This window comes from Urocampus carinirostris, unplaced genomic scaffold (genome assembly GCF_059441175.1).
Source record: "Urocampus carinirostris isolate Australia breed hairy pipefish unplaced genomic scaffold, RoL_Ucar_1.0 HiC_scaffold_175, whole genome shotgun sequence".
NCBI lineage: Eukaryota > Metazoa > Chordata > Actinopteri > Syngnathiformes > Syngnathidae > Urocampus > Urocampus carinirostris.
In genome coordinates this window covers 2,262-12,500 of record NW_028283277.1, presented here as the reverse complement: position 1 = coordinate 12,500, position 10,239 = coordinate 2,262, and the positions used below count along the sequence as shown (strand labels likewise).

General features: G+C 56.5%; 3 non-coding genes across 3 annotated transcripts in view; all 3 read right to left on the bottom strand.

Moving 5' to 3' along the window:
* LOC148344934 (28S ribosomal RNA) overlaps positions 1-37 on the bottom strand; it is a 4,529-nt gene extending 4,492 nt beyond the window's left edge. Inside the window, exon 1 of the ribosomal RNA XR_015848991.1 lies at positions 1-37. This exon is cut by the window's left edge and continues 4,492 nt beyond it. This is a non-coding gene — a ribosomal RNA (28S ribosomal RNA).
* A 564-nt stretch (positions 38-601) lies between these two features.
* LOC148344933 (5.8S ribosomal RNA) lies at positions 602-755 on the bottom strand. Its single transcript, XR_015848989.1, has one exon. It is a non-coding gene; the product is annotated as a 5.8S ribosomal RNA (ribosomal RNA).
* Positions 756-2,097: 1,342 nt separating this feature from the next.
* Positions 2,098-4,084, bottom strand: LOC148344932 (18S ribosomal RNA). Its single transcript, XR_015848990.1, has one exon. It is a non-coding gene; the product is annotated as an 18S ribosomal RNA (ribosomal RNA).
* Positions 4,085-10,239: the final 6,155 nt, after the last annotated feature.

Below are 10,239 nucleotides of genomic sequence, written 5' to 3'. Positions count from 1 at the left end.
TTAAATTCAGCGGGTCGTCTCGTCTGATCTGAGGGCGTGCGCGTAGAGCTGTGCGGTCGGGGCCGGCGCCGGGACCGGCGCCGCCGCCATACGGCCGTTGTGATCCGTGCGGGGATCCGCTTGCTCGGCGACCCTCGCCGAGAGCAGCCCCGCGCCGCACGGACACGCGACACCGACGGGCGGACGGACGCCGAGGCGCCGACCGGGACCTTTACCTGAGGAGGGCGCCGAGCGCCGCCGCCATACGGGCCGCCGCGCGGAGCCGCGCGCGCGGAGCACCTTCTCGGTATGCTAAGTACCAGCCGTACTCACCGGCAGCCGAGAAGCACCTCCGGACGCGCGGACGCGCGACACCGACGGGCGGACGGACACGGAGCGCCGCCCGAGTCTGTATTTGAGGGTACGAAGGGACGGGGGTCCCTGCGAAACCCCAGCCGCGGAGTGGGCGGGGACACGGGTCGCGCGCCACCCGCCGGGCGGACCGGCGGAATGTCGCGGAGGGCCCGAGCCTCGCCCGCGCGGACCGGGTTCTCGCGCCACCCGCCGGACGGACCGGCGGAATGTCGCGGAGGGCCCGGCCCGCGTCCGATCGATTGGAAAGCGCCGCTCAGACAGGCGTGGCCCCGGGGTAAAACCGGGGCCGCAATGTGCGTTCAAAGTGTCGATGATCAATGTGTCCTGCAAATCACATTAGTTCTCGCAGCTAGCTGCGTTCTTCATCGACGCACGAGCCGAGTGATCCACCGCTAAGAGTCGTACGTTTGGGCCCTTTTACGTCCGCCCGGGACGATCGGAGACAAATTCACGACAGGGTTTGTACCGGAGACGAACGCGCCGCGGGTGCCGTTCGGTCGCTCCCGCGAGCGAGCCCCTAACCCGCGGCGCGGTTACCGACGGGCGCGATACGCGCGACGCCGCGACGAGCCGAGCGGGTCGGGCGCGCGGCGCTGAGGCCGGCGCCCGGCGTCTCCCGCTCGGGGCCGCGACGGCGCCCGAGACGTGCGTCGGCCCGGGTAGGTCGGGCGCTCGGCGCTGAGGCCGGCGCCCGGCGTCTCCCGCTCGGGCCTGACACGACTCGGCGACCGGACTCGCCGGGTAGGTCGGGGGCTCGGCGCTGAGGCCGGCCCCCGGCGTCTCCTACCCGGACCCCGGAAGGCCATCCGACTTGGAAGCCCCGCCGCGCCGCGAAGCGACGCTTTGGGTGTTGCTACCCGTCAGCGAGTGGGTTTGGTTTACAAGGGCGGCGCGACCGCGCTGACACCGAGGGGGGACTGGCCCCCGACCCGGCCGCGGCCTGCCCGGACTATGGATGGACAGAGGAGACCGCGGCGGACCGCGCGGAACCGAACCCCCGGTGTCCGGAGCCCCGGGAGGGACTCCGGTGTCCGGGGGCCGGCCCACGCGCGCGCTACGCGGCCCCTCGAGGGCTCCGGCCGACGGACGCGTTTGGCCGGGGAAAAAGGTAGCCGGTGGGAGCACCGTTTCGTCGCCCTGAACCTTCGTCTCGGGCGGGCGTCCCGACGCCGCCGCCATACGGCCGTTGTGATCCGTGCGGGGATCCGCTTGCTCGGCGACCCTCGCCGAGAGCAGCCCCGCGCCGCACGGACACGCGACACCGACGGGCGGACGGACGCCGGGGCGCCGGCCCGAACCGTTACCTTTAAAGGACGGGAGGTCGTCGAGGCGAGTGCCGCCCCGGAAGCGCGCGCCGGAAGCGCGAGAACCGCGCCGAGCTAGGGTCGTCGGCAGAGGGGGATTCCCCGGTTACGGGGGTCCCGCGCACGGCCGCCGCCTTTCGCCCGTCGCTGGCGGTCGCCTGTCGTCGCGCCGCGCCGCGCTACTGGGGTCGTCGGACGAGCGCGCTACCCCGCTCGCACGGAGGTAGCGCGACATCGCCCGCCGCCTTTTCTCGCGTCGCGCCGCGCCGCGTGGCGCCCGCCGAACTCGCTCCGACGCGCGGCCCGGGAGTGACCCGCGCCGCGCCCCCCGTCCCGTCCCGTCCCGGTCTACCCTCTTCCTCCGCCTGCGACGACCCGCCGCCCTCGGCGTCTGGCTCGTCGGGGGTGTACCGAGGCGGATCTGCTGCCGCTCGTACGTTAATGATCCTTCTGCAGGTTCACCTACAGAAACCTTGTTACGACTTTTACTTCCTCTAGATAGTCAAGTTCGACCGTCTTCTGGCACACCGCCGGAGCCGGGGCCGGCCCCGGCGGGGACTATCCGAGGACCTCACTAAGCCATCCGATCGGTAGTAGCGACGGGCGGTGTGTACAAAGGGCAGGGACTTAATCAACGCAGGCTAATGACCCGCGCTTACTGGGAATTCCTCGTTGGTGGGAAATAATTGCAATCCCCAGGCCCTGTCACGAGCGGGGTTCATAGGATTACCCGCGCCTGCCGGCGCGGGGATAGACGACGCGCTTATACGCTCAGTGTGGCGCGCGTGCAGCCCCGGACATCTAAGGGCATCACAGACCTGTTATTGCTCATTCTCGTGTGGCTGAGAGCCACTTGTCCCTCTAAGAAGTTTTCTGCCGCCGACCGCGCGGGGGGCCGCGGTACTATTTAGTATGTTTGAGTCTCGTTCGTTATCGGAATTAACCAGACAAATCGCTCCACCAACTACGAACGGCCATGCACCACCACCCACGGTATCGAGAAAGAGCCTTCAATCTGTCAATCCTTTCCGTGTCCGGGCCGGGTGAGGTTTCCCGTGTTGAGTCAAATTAAGCCGCATGCTCCACTCCTGGTGGTGCCCTTCCGTCAATTCCTTTAAGTTTCAGCTTTGCAACAATACTCCCCCCGGAACCCAGACACTTGGTCGGTTTCCCGGGTGCTGCTCGGCGGGTCATGGGAATAACGCCGCCGGATCGCGAGTCGGCATCGTTTATGGTCGGAACTAGGACGGTATCTGATCGTCTTCGAACCTCCGACTTTCGTTCTTGATTAATGAAAACATTCTTGGCAAATGCTTTCGCTCTCGTCCGTCTTGCGCCGGTCCAAGAATTTCACCTCTAGCGGCGCAGTACGAATGCCCCCGGCCGTCCCTCTTAATCATGGCCCCAGTTCATGACAACCCACAAAATAGAACCGGAGTCCTATTCCATTATTCCCAGCTGCGATATGCAGGGGCGGCCGTGTGGCCTGCTTTGAACACTCTAATTTCCTCAAAGTAAACGCTTCGGGCCCCGCGAGTGACACCCAGCGAAGGGCATCACGGGGGCTTTTGCCGAGAGGCAGGGGCTGGGACAGACGGATGCACGCCTCGCGGCGGACCGTCAGCTCGCGTCCCGGGGTCCAACTAGGAGCTTTTTAACTGCAGCAACTTTAAAATACGCTATTGGAGCTGGAATTACCGCGGCTGCTGGCACCAGACTTGCCCTCCAATGGATGCTGGCCGATGGGTTTGTGTTCGGCTCATTCCAATTACGGAGACTCGAACGAGTCCCGTATTGTTATTTTTCGTCACTACCTCCCCGTGTCGGGAGTGGGTAATTTGCGCGCCTGCTGCCTTCCTTGGATGTGGTAGCCGTTTCTCATGCTCCCTCTCCGGAATCGAACCCTGATTCCCCGTTACCCGTGGTCACCATGGTAGGCGCAGAGTCTACCATCGAAAGTTGATAGGGCAGACATTCGAATGAGTCGTCGCCGCCTCGGGTGGGCGAGCGATCGGCACGAGGTTATCCTGAGTCAACACAAAGGGGGGGCCGGGCCGGCGGAACGAGGACCGGCGCGCGCGGAGCCGCCCGCGCCGCTTACGCCCCCGCCCGGAGAGGCGGAGGCCGGACGCGGGGGACGCGCGCGACGGCTGAGCCCCCGCCCGCCGGACACCGCGTGGGTTTTTGTGTCTGATAAATGCACGCGTCCCCGGGGCGAGGCCGGAGCCCCGCCCGCGAGTCGGCGCTCGTTTGCATGTATTAGCTCTGGATTTGCCACAGTTATCCAAGTAACGGTGGAGCGATCAAAGGAACCATAACTGATTTAATGAGCCGTTCGCAGTTTCACTGTACTGGCCATTCGTACTTAGACATGCATGGCTTAATCTTGAAAACAAGCATATGCTACTGGCAGGATCAACCAGAGTGCGTCTGCCGCCGGGGGGGCGCTGCTGGTGGCGGTGCGGCCCTGGTCCGGGACGAGGCTGTGGCTACAGCCGGGCCCGGGGGGCCGCGCGACACTCGTATACGTTCGGACGGGCTGACGAGCGGGTGTCGTGAAACGATGTTTCGCGCGGAGCCCTAGCACGCGTGGCGTCGGGCTCCGCGACGGTCGGACGTCTGGGTGTGGCTCGAGACGGAAGCTCGACCTCGGTTCGTCTTGGTTCTGCCGCCAAAAGGTTCACGCCGAGGCATGGTTTCGCAAGAGGGCCCCGCGAGTGCCAGCCGTGGATCCCGCCTCACTCGTAACTCGTATCGGATTCGTCCGGCCTCACTTTCGTTCGCACATCGGACAGTTATACGTGTGCTTTAGTAGCTTCCGTTCCCTCTTAGTGAGGCCGTCCGTACGTACCGCCCCAGCTCTTTCTGAGGCGGGTATCCACTCGGCTCGGGGGGGCCCAACGTTTGCCTAGTATCCTCGGCGCTGGAGCTTGACCCGCAAAGCCGGAGGAGCCGCACGCTCCGAACACCGGCTTGCGCCGGCCGACGTGGGCCCTCCGAGGCGGGTCTCGTGTGCCAATCGCTCAGTTGGGGAACCGGCAGGCCCGTGGGCCGACGCCGGCTCACCCGGGGGTGAAGGGTGCTTCGATGGAGGCCCCCTGTCAGCCTCCGCGGAAGTCCGGCTTCAATACTTTAAAGTTTGAAAAACTTAGACATTTTTCGAGAACCGGAGCTTAGAGGGGTACATGCAAAAGCCAGGGCCGCGGGAAGCGCCCTAAATACTTCAATACTTTAAAATTTGAAAAACTTAGAAATTTTTCGAGAACCGGCATCTTCCCTCGGTAATTGCGAGATGCGAGGCCGCCCCTAGCCTCTGCTCTGTCGGACTCAATGGTCACGGGTGGCCGCTGATTAGCCCTGGTGCTCACCTCTCAAAATTGCGAGTCCCTAATATAATTCTGGCTGTCGGCTGGAGAAGGGGGTATAAAATCGGCACTTGAGGGAACGCCGGGCCCTCAAGTTCGGGGCCCTCTAGCGGATTTTTGAGGTACTGCACTCCCATTGGAAATGCATGGGCGCTCCGTCCACTACCATGTAATTCCCTCACAATATCTGCCCCTGCGTGGCCGCGGGATGCTACTGCAGCCCCGTTGGTAATGAATGGGCCTTTCGGAGGCCATAAATACAGCGCCGCTGCATGGATTTTGGCGGTACTGCTGCTGTCGCTGAAAATACATGGACCCGTCTGAATGAATGGGCCTTTCGGAGGCCATAAACTCAGCGCCTCTGCATGGATTTTGGCGGTACTGCGGCTGTCGCTGAAAATACATGGACCCGTCTGAATGAATGGGCCTTTCGGAGGCCATAAATCCAGCGCCGCTGCATGGATTTTGGCGGTACTGCGGCTGTCGCTGAAAATACATGGACCCGTCTGAATGAATGGACAAAATATAAATCAGACACTACAGAACACAAGCATAATCCAAGATTACAAAATCATCTCAGCCTTTAAAAGAAACAAAAACCTGAAAGACTACTTAGTAAAAAGTAAATTACCAGAAATCAACATAACACAAACGCAGGGCCCCACATTCTACAAACAAGCCACCACAGTTAGGAACACCGTCACCAACACAAACTACCTAATTAAACAAACAATCACACCTGCTACGGAAAACTGAAAATACATGGACCCGTCTGAATGTATGGGCCTTTCAGAGGCCATAAACTCAGCCAGCGCCGGGCCAGTGTTTGGGGTATTGTGCCCGCCACTAGTGGCTGAATACATAATAATAATAATAATAATAATAATTCCCTTGTATTGTCATTCTGTGTAACAATGTACACAGAACGAAATGTCGATTGCACTGGGCTAGTGTTGAGGGAACGTCGGGCCCTCAAGTTCGGTGGCTTGGAGCGGATTTTTGAGGTACTGCACTCCCATTGGAAATGCATGGGCGCTCCGTCCACTACCATGTAATTCCCTCACAATATCTGCCCCTGCGTGGCCGCGGGATGCTACTGCAGCCCCGTTGGTAATGAATGGGCCTTTCGGAGGCCATAAATACAGCGCCGCTGCATGGATTTTGGCGGTACTGCTGCTGTCGCTGAAAATACATGGACCCGTCTGAATGAATGGGCCTTTCGGAGGCCATAAACTCAGCGCCTCTGCATGGATTTTGGCGGTACTGCGGCTGTCGCTGAAAATACATGGACCCGTCTGAATGAATGGGCCTTTCGGAGGCCATAAATCCAGCGCCGCTGCATGGATTTTGGCGGTACTGCGGCTGTCGCTGAAAATACATGGACCCGTCTGAATGAATGGACAAAATATAAATCAGACACTACAGAACACAAGCATAATCCAAGATTACAAAATCATCTCAGCCTTTAAAAGAAACAAAAACCTGAAAGACTACTTAGTAAAAAGTAAATTACCAGAAATCAACATAACACAAACGCAGGGCCCCACATTCTACAAACAAGCCACCACAGTTAGGAACACCGTCACCAACACAAACTACCTAATTAAACAAACAATCACACCTGCTACGGAAAACTGAAAATACATGGACCCGTCTGAATGTATGGGCCTTTCAGAGGCCATAAACTCAGCCAGCGCCGGGCCAGTGTTTGGGGTATTGTGCCCGCCACTAGTGGCTGAATACATAATAATAATAATAATAATAATAATTCCCTTGTATTGTCATTCTGTGTAACAATGTACACAGAACGAAATGTCGATTGCACTGGGCTAGTGTTGAGGGAACGTCGGGCCCTCAAGTTCGGTGGCTTGGAGCGGATTTTTGAGGTACTGCACTCCCATTGGAAATGCATGGGCGCTCCGTCCACTACCATGTAATTCCCTCACAATATCTGCCCCTGCGTGGCCGCGGGATGCTACTGCAGCCCCGTTGGTAATGAATGGGCCTTTCGGAGGCCATAAATACAGCGCCGCTGCATGGATTTTGGCGGTACTGCTGCTGTCGCTGAAAATACATGGACCCGTCTGAATGAATGGGCCTTTCGGAGGCCATAAACTCAGCGCCTCTGCATGGATTTTGGCGGTACTGCGGCTGTCGCTGAAAATACATGGACCCGTCTGAATGAATGGGCCTTTCGGAGGCCATAAATTCAGCGCCGCTGCATGGATTTTGGCGGTACTGCGGCTGTCGCTGAAAATACATGGACCCGTCTGAATGAATGGACAAAATATAAATCAGACACTACAGAACACAAGCATAATCCAAGATTACAAAATCATCTCAGCCTTTAAAAGAAACAAAAACCTGAAAGACTACTTAGTAAAAAGTAAATTACCAGAAATCAACATAACACAAACGCAGGGCCCCACATTCTACAAACAAGCCACCACAGTTAGGAACACCGTCACCAACACAAACTACCTAATTAAACAAACAATCACACCTGCTACGGAAAACTGAAAATACATGGACCCGTCTGAATGTATGGGCCTTTCGGAGGCCATAAACTCAGCCAGCGCCGGGCCAGTGTTTGGGGTATTGTGCCCGCCACTAGTGGCTGAATACATAATAATAATAATAATAATAATAATAATTCCCTTGTATTGTCATTCTGTGTAACAATGTACACAGAACGAAATGTCGATTGCACTGGGCTAGTGTTGAGGGAACGTCGGGCCCTCAAGTTCGGTGGCTTGGAGCGGATTTTTGAGGTACTGCACTCCCATTGGAAATGCATGGGCGCTCCGTCCACTACCATGTAATTCCCTCACAATATCTGCCCCTGCGTGGCCGCGGGATGCTACTGCAGCCCCGTTGGTAATGAATGGGCCTTTCGGAGGCCATAAATACAGCGCCGCTGCATGGATTTTGGCGGTACTGCTGCTGTCGCTGAAAATACATGGACCCGTCTGAATGAATGGGCCTTTCGGAGGCCATAAACTCAGCGCCTCTGCATGGATTTTGGCGGTACTGCGGCTGTCGCTGAAAATACATGGACCCGTCTGAATGAATGGGCCTTTCGGAGGCCATAAATTCAGCGCCGCTGCATGGATTTTGGCGGTACTGCGGCTGTCGCTGAAAATACATGGACCCGTCTGAATGAATGGACAAAATATAAATCAGACACTACAGAACACAAGCATAATCCAAGATTACAAAATCATCTCAGCCTTTAAAAGAAACAAAAACCTGAAAGACTACTTAGTAAAAAGTAAATTACCAGAAATCAACATAACACAAACGCAGGGCCCCACATTCTACAAACAAGCCACCACAGTTAGGAACACCGTCACCAACACAAACTACCTAATTAAACAAACAATCACACCTGCTACGGAAAACTGAAAATACATGGACCCGTCTGAATGTATGGGCCTTTCGGAGGCCATAAACTCAGCCAGCGCCGGGCCAGTGTTTGGGGTATTGTGCCCGCCACTAGTGGCTGAATACATAATAATAATAATAATAATAATAATAATTCCCTTGTATTGTCATTCTGTGTAACAATGTACACAGAACGAAATGTCGATTGCACTGGGCTAGTGTTGAGGGAACGTCGGGCCCTCAAGTTCGGTGGCTTGGAGCGGATTTTTGAGGTACTGCACTCCCATTGGAAATGCATGGGCGCTCCGTCCACTACCATGTAATTCCCTCACAATATCTGCCCCTGCGTGGCCGCGGGATGCTACTGCAGCCCCGTTGGTAATGAATGGGCCTTTCGGAGGCCATAAATACAGCGCCGCTGCATGGATTTTGGCGGTACTGCTGCTGTCGCTGAAAATACATGGACCCGTCTGAATGAATGGGCCTTTCGGAGGCCATAAACTCAGCGCCTCTGCATGGATTTTGGCGGTACTGCGGCTGTCGCTGAAAATACATGGACCCGTCTGAATGAATGGGCCTTTCGGAGGCCATAAATCCAGCGCCGCTGCATGGATTTTGGCGGTACTGCGGCTGTCGTTGAAAATACATGGACCCGTCTGAATGAATGGGCCTTTCGGATTCCATAAACCCAGCGCCGCTGCATGGATTTTGGCGGTACTGCGGCTGTCGCTGAAAATACATGGACCCGTCTGAATGAATGGGCCTTTCGGAGGCCATAAACTCAGCGCCGCTGCATGGATTTTGGCGGTACTGCGGCTGTCGCTGAAAATACATGGACCCGTCTGAATGAATGGACAAAATATAAATCAGACACTACAGAACACAAGCATAATCCAAGATTACAAAATCATCTCAGCCTTTAAAAGAAACAAAAACCTGAAAGACTACTTAGTAAAAAGTAAATTACCAGAAATCAACATAACACAAACGCAGGGCCCCACATTCTACAAACAAGCCACCACAGTTAGGAACACCGTCACCAACACAAACTACCTAATTAAACAAACAATCACACCTGCTACGGAAAACTGAAAATACATGGACCCGTCTGAATGTATGGGCCTTTCGGAGGCCATAAACTCAGCCAGCGCCGGGCCAGTGTTTGGGGTATTGTGCCCGCCACTAGTGGCTGAATACATAATAATAATAATAATAATAATAATAATTCCCTTGTATTGTCATTCTGTGTAACAATGTACACAGAACGAAATGTCGATTGCACTGGGCTAGTGTTGAGGGAACGTCGGGCCCTCAAGTTCGGTGGCTTGGAGCGGATTTTTGAGGTACTGCACTCCCATTGGAAATGCATGGGCGCTCCGTCCACTACCATGTAATTCCCTCACAATATCTGCCCCTGCGTGGCCGCGGGATGCTACTGCAGCCCCGTTGGTAATGAATGGGCCTTTCGGAGGCCATAAATACAGCGCCGCTGCATGGATTTTGGCGGTACTGCTGCTGTCGCTGAAAATACATGGACCCGTCTGAATGAATGGGCCTTTCGGAGGCCATAAACTCAGCGCCTCTGCATGGATTTTGGCGGTACTGCGGCTGTCGCTGAAAATACATGGACCCGTCTGAATGAATGGGCCTTTCGGAGGCCATAAATCCAGCGCCGCTGCATGGATTTTGGCGGTACTGCGGCTGTCGCTGAAAATACATGGACCCGTCTGAATGTATGGGCCTTTCGGAGGCCATATACTCAGCTGAAGGTTGAGAACTTGGCTAGTGTTTGGGGACTTGTGCCCGCCACTAGTGGCTGAAATCCGGGCCGG